Below are 6,330 nucleotides of genomic sequence, written 5' to 3'. Positions count from 1 at the left end.
TTTTCAGTCTTGTGTGAGGATTCCAGGTTAGTCGTTTGTCAAGATGTAGTCGGGGATAACGAATCTGTATTATAAATGTAAATATATTTTTTTCAATCCTTATACAGCTCCACTTGTCATTACTAACCACCTTGAAGGTAAAACGGTTGTGACCATTAGATTCATTGTAAAATAAATTTGAAAACTTGAGTTCCGTCAATTGCCATATTCTCCTCTCAAGTTGAGAATGTTTACAGGGCGCACTTACTCAGCCTCCACTGGCTCAGTACCAGTGACTTTTATATTCTTTCAATTATTAAGTACTATTAGAATGTTGTAACTCATACAATCGCAATTGTAATATAATTATGATTTTTACTTGGTAGGTTTACGCATAGCAGCGGTCTTGACTCAGGAATGGAAGATGTGGAAGTCTTTTCTATCCGGCACTCCAGGAGATGTGTCACTACCTGAGGAGTGAGTTGTCCGACCCTTCGATATGTGAAGGTGGTGCTTTCTTATTCTTTCTCATTTGTCAAAATTATTTAAGACATGTCCCCACTCCATTTACTTTGGCTCCTCTTAAATGTTTGTGCGTTAAATCAACGATTTAATGTGTTTCACATCTTTAATAAGTTTCTTCTTTTAAAATTTTTTGAGGTTTATTACTTCCATCATTTGCAATAAATTATTATTTATTTATTCATTAACAATTGTACAACGTTTCGGGACCACTGTCCCATATTCATGCACTATAAAAACCTATAACAATAAAAAAAACTATATAACTCCAATCTTCTACTTTATATATTTTATTTTATACAATAAAAATCACCTCATGATTTCATATGGGAAATCATGTCCACCATTTGTGCATCTTCACTTCTCTCTCCATAATCCAGATAATACAGATTAATAAGTTTCTTTTTTAAAGAAAACTAGTTGTTTTTAAAGGAATCCTTACTGTATTTTTTAAGTTTATCAGAGGATTGTCACAGTTGATTCAGATTTTTTCTAAATATGAAGTTTTTTTCAAGTTTTTCTTTCGTGGCGTTCGTGAAAGAAACACCAGCATACATTACAGATCTTCTCGAAGAATAATTAAATGAATAACAATTTAATCTGTTGGGAATGGATATGGCAGCTTTTAAAATGCTATTGCTAGATTTGGTGAATAAGATTAATAGAAATAAAAAAAAAAATTTGTTTCTACTGTAATCTAGTATCTAGGAAGAGAAAAATACACTTTACTTTTAAATTAAATTAGATTTATTTTTTATTAATATACTTGTTTGAGAGTGGTTTAGTTTCTTTAAAACAATTTTGATCCTTTTTCTCTCAACTTTATTCTTTAACTTCCGACGTTTCGACCACTTAGGTCATTTTCAAGGATTCCTACAAACAGCTCCTTTTAATTACTTTTATAACAATTTCCTTCACTTACATACTGATTTTTTTGGTCTTACCTTATTTTGTTTTCATTTTTTCCTTTAAAATTCTTTTCAATTCTTTTCTTCCTTCTTCTCTTTTCTAGCCTAAAAAGGCTAATTGCCTTTGTCCCATCTTTAAATAATTAATCATTAAAATAATATCACAATAACATTATAAAATTTTTTGTCTTTTTTTTTAAAAATAGATTCCTACTTACAAATTCTTCTATAAAATTCTTTCCCAAATTTAAAACTTTTATTAACCACTTTTCTTACTATGTTCATTTGCAAACTCCAAACAGAACCTACCTTCAACAGGTTAGGACACTGTTATCATCTTATCATATAACATAATTTTTTCTTTAAATATTAATTTACATTTTGAATTTAATTTAATTAACATTTATTCTTAATTTTTCGGCTTACAATATAAACATTTTTTAATACATTTAAATTCTATTATTAGTCTACTCCTACTTTATGCGTACTTCATTCACACACAAATTTATCCTCCCCTTTTCTTTAATTTATTTTTATAATATTTTTTTAAAATGTTTGTAGGAATCCTTGAAAATGACCTAAGTGGTCGAAACGTCGGAAGTTTAAAAAGAATAAAGTTGAGAGAAAAAGGATCAAAATTGTTTAAATTAAATGTTCAGGGCTATAAAAAAAAAAAAAAAATACAAAAGGCAGAGAAATTATATTGCAGCATAATCCGGGTGGCGGTTAATACAGGTATCAAAATAGTATGAAAAACTATTTATTGTGAACTAACGTTTCACCCCACTTTGCAGGGCTTCATCAGTGCTGTCAGATTGAAACAAAGATGACAACGACAGTTGAGTTATAATCTGAGTGGAGTTGTCATCTTTGTTTCAATCTGACAGCACTGATGAAGCCCTGCAAAGTGGGGTGAAACGTTAGTTGACAATAAATAGTTTTTTATACTATACGGTTCTAGTTATAGCTATATATCTTCCTACAATATACTTCATACGGTTCACTATCTTCTTCCCAGATGAAATTATTCAAACTGCCGAATTCAATCAAACAGGTTGAAAAAAATTACTGTATTTATTTTATTTTATTAAGTAAAATTTACTGTTCCTAGTTTCTTGGTCTCGTCATACATGTGTGGTAAAACGAAAAGGAAGCACATTGTTCTCATTAATTAAAATGCGTAATACTTACATGTGAATTATGTCTGTATAATATTTACAGAAATGTGTAAATAATGATGTATTTCTTAGTTAATAAATTATATTGTTAACATATACTATGGTCATAATATATAACATAGTATATATTAATAAATAATCAAAATTATTTATTAATGTATACTATGGTGGTTATGAATTTTTTCCCACTCCTTCAATGGTAAAGTTGGCTTTAAGCTTCTAAAGTTTGTCTATATACATGATATAGTAGTTTTATAGTACTATCGAATAACTTCTTTAACTATTCATTGAATGCCATATACAGTTCTAGTTTATACGAGTATATAATAAATATTTGTATGCAGATATAGCATAACTTTAGTCATTGTAATACTTGCTTTAAGTATAAAAGGAACGTCAGATTTATTTTAACATACTGTTGGCCCAGTGCTAGATCTGAGTGTCTATTTTCAGGTAGTTTTGATGCAACTAAGCGCGTTGTGCAAGAACTAGTGCTTTGTGATATTGATATGTAATATATTACTGATATTACTTTTTTTTATTTTATTTATATTTTTCCAGTTTTAGTTTTTTTTTACTTTATTTTGCATTTTTAGAGATAATGATGCGAGTTATAAAATTTAACTCCATTTATATCTACAGCGTATAAGGTACACATTATGGTAATTAAACTAGGGCTATGCCTTTTTTAATTTGTTTGTATTTTTTTTTATATGATTACCCGTTCAGTTCACTTATTTTATCATTAAATGCCTAATTCCATGTAATAAACAGGGTTTCAAATCAACTCAATAGGCTCCACGTTTTGATGTATTATAATTGGAATAATATGTTATGGATTTAATTAAATATAAATCACTTAATAGTGTTATACAGCCACCAACTCTCCATGATACATTGTATAAATAAATAACATTTTAATCTCAAAAAAATTTATTTGATTTATAAGTCCGACGTTTCGGCCAATTATGCCATCCTCAGGGACAATCTTAATACAATTTTAGAGCTAAATAATTTAAAGACAACTTCATGCAGGCTATTCGGTCCAAGTCAATCCAATAAATTACCCTAATTAGTCAATTTTCTCATTAAAATAAAAATAATTTATCACAGTCACCTTCTTTGTTAATTTTTTTTTTTAAATTATTTATTTATTGTAATTTACAACTGTACAAAATAATACAATAGGTAAATATGTAGTATGTTTCATATACACTTGAAAATCTTGGGAAGGAACCACTCATTGGTGGTACTTCAAACATTAATTTAAACTAGAAGGTCTCGTGGCCATCTTCTTTTCAGACGCCCCGGAGGATTATCAGCGATTGTTAAGGATGAAAGATTAAGAATTAATGGGTTAGGATGGTTAAGGAGTTTGGAATAAAAAGACGCATATCTGGTTTGGGTGAAATCTGCAACGAATGGGATGTTATGGTCTTTATGAATGAGTTTATTTGTGACGTAATAAGGAGCATCAAGGATTTTAGGTAGGATTTTGGATAGTAACGATTGGATGCGGGAATAATTTGATGGTTTGGTGGAGCCCCAGAGCTCAATTCCATATGTCCATGTTAAAAATTTAAATTTCTAATTTGTACTTTTGTATAAATTTAAATTTTTATCAAAGATGATGACTGTGATAAATAATTTTTATTTTAATGTGAAAATTGACTAATTAGGGTAATTTGTTGGCTTGACCTGGGCAGAATAGTCTGCATGAAGTAGTTTTTTAAATGATTTAGTTCTAAAATTGTATTAAGATTGTCCCTGATTTGCCGAAACGTCTTATAAATATTTATAAAACTTATAAATAGAATAAAAATCTTTTTGAGACTGAAATGGATAAAATTTTATTGATTTAAACAATATTGACCAGTCTCATGAAAGTGTTAAGATTATAAATAAAGTAAGATGCATTGCATTTTTTAAATCACCTCGATACAAATTATAAATGAGTTGGAAAATTATGTGTACATTTGAGTGCTTTAGTTCTGTTCGCTGAATAAAATAAATGTACTAAACATTGAAGGGGATAACTTAACGTAACAATGTAACCTGTGTATTGTTCTTCCTGTTGTTCTTTACTTTAAATTGAGGTTCTTACAAACAAATAAGAAGAGGATCGTTTGGAGAACTAAGAACTGTAGAGATATTTCCAGCGACCCCATGAAGTTCTGAGAATAGAACGGAAATCTGGAAGCGATGCTCAACTGGTGAAATATCCTACCGGACCCATCTAAGGGTCTTCGTACATAATTAAGTACTCAAACTTATAGTGCTTAGAGGAGAAAAAAGTCTGACATTTCACCCCAATTTTTGATTACTTTAATGAAAACTATTTATAATAACTACTCAAAATGAGTCTGCCATTTATAGCCAGGGGAAATAAAAATGGCAGCTGTTTGAAAACATTAAAAAAAAAATTGATTTTTCATTCGGAGCACCATATCTTTAAAATTCTCAACATTACTAGAAAACTTAACCAATATTTCGTGGCACTTTTTATGTCCAAAATGAACCGTATTGAGGGAAAATAACTCTAAAGTTTGGCTTTGGTGATGAAACGTATCAAAACCTTGAGCGTTTTTCAAGTATCAACAGATTATTTTGAATGGGCAAATAGAAGACCAGCAAGATGAGATTAGCTTCTTATTTTCAGTATAATAATGCTTGAATTCGTTTTAAAATACATGTGGAAAAAATTCTACAAAGGAATTCCTTTGGTGATTGTGTCAATCATAATTCATTTAAAAAAAAAGTCAGACATTTCTCCCCAATTTTTGATTACTTTAATGAAAACTATTTATAATAACTACTCAAAATGAGTCTGCCATTTATAGCCAGGGGAAATAAAAAATGGCAGCTGTTTGAAAACATTAAAAAAAAAATTGATTTTTCATTCGGAGCACCATATCTTCAAAATTCTCAACATTACTAGAAAACCTAATTGAACATCATTTAAAGTAGAGTAAATTTACTAAAATATGAGCTATGATAGAATTATTTACGTTCAATAGCTCACGAGATATAGTTTTTTAAAAAGCAACTTTTCATAAAAAATAATCTGAAATCATCTGTAGTTAGTGAATTTATCTTGGGAAACCTATATTTCAGGAACCTTTCGACGTACAGATGTCTATTAGCAGTCAAATTAAAGCTTGTTTAGTATGCCATAAAGTAGTTTTTGAGGTTTATCATCATAAGAGTAGTAGTTTTCATGATATTTGAAAAAATAAATTCACAAAGCGTTGATTTATTGTTGTTTGGACAATATTTATGATTTATGAAAGAGTTATCTCGGGAATCATTAGACGTACAGATGTCCGCCAACACTCAAAATAAAGCTAGTTTATAGTAAACGTACTATAAAGTAGTTTATGACGTTTATCTTCGTAGGGGTAGTAGCTTTTATGATATACCTTAATATTTTATGATATTTTTTCTAAACAAGAATAATACCTCACACGCTTATTATTAATGTTACATTGTAACAGTAATTATAATGAGGATATATTTATTAACAGTGATCACATTTCTTTCTTACATATTACATATATATTACAACATAAGTTTCCCTGTATACTCTCGATAGTATAGTATGAATAGTAAACCTTATTTTTGGCTACATTTTATTTGATATATTATTTTAATATTATTTTATCATTATGTTATTTTATTTATTTATTTTTCATACAGATAGTCTGATTATGTTCATCTTGTCTATTCTTTTGTTTGTGTATATT

At 28.8% G+C, this 6,330-nt stretch overlaps 1 long non-coding RNA gene across 1 annotated transcript in view; it reads left to right on the top strand.

Annotated features, from left to right (window-relative positions):
• LOC106691327 (uncharacterized) overlaps positions 1-6,330 on the top strand; it is a 55,535-nt gene that overhangs the window by 12,064 nt on the left and 37,141 nt on the right. Inside the window, exon 2 of the long non-coding RNA XR_001344765.3 lies at positions 366-486. This is a non-coding gene — a long non-coding RNA (uncharacterized lncRNA). The remainder of the gene's footprint in view (positions 1-365; positions 487-6,330) is intronic.

Source organism: Halyomorpha halys, unplaced genomic scaffold (genome assembly GCF_000696795.3).
Source record: "Halyomorpha halys isolate HHAL.00 unplaced genomic scaffold, Hhal_1.1 Scaffold2253.1, whole genome shotgun sequence".
NCBI lineage: Eukaryota > Metazoa > Arthropoda > Insecta > Hemiptera > Pentatomidae > Halyomorpha > Halyomorpha halys.
Note: the sequence above shows the minus strand (reverse complement) of the source record. Positions and strands in the feature narration are given on the sequence as shown.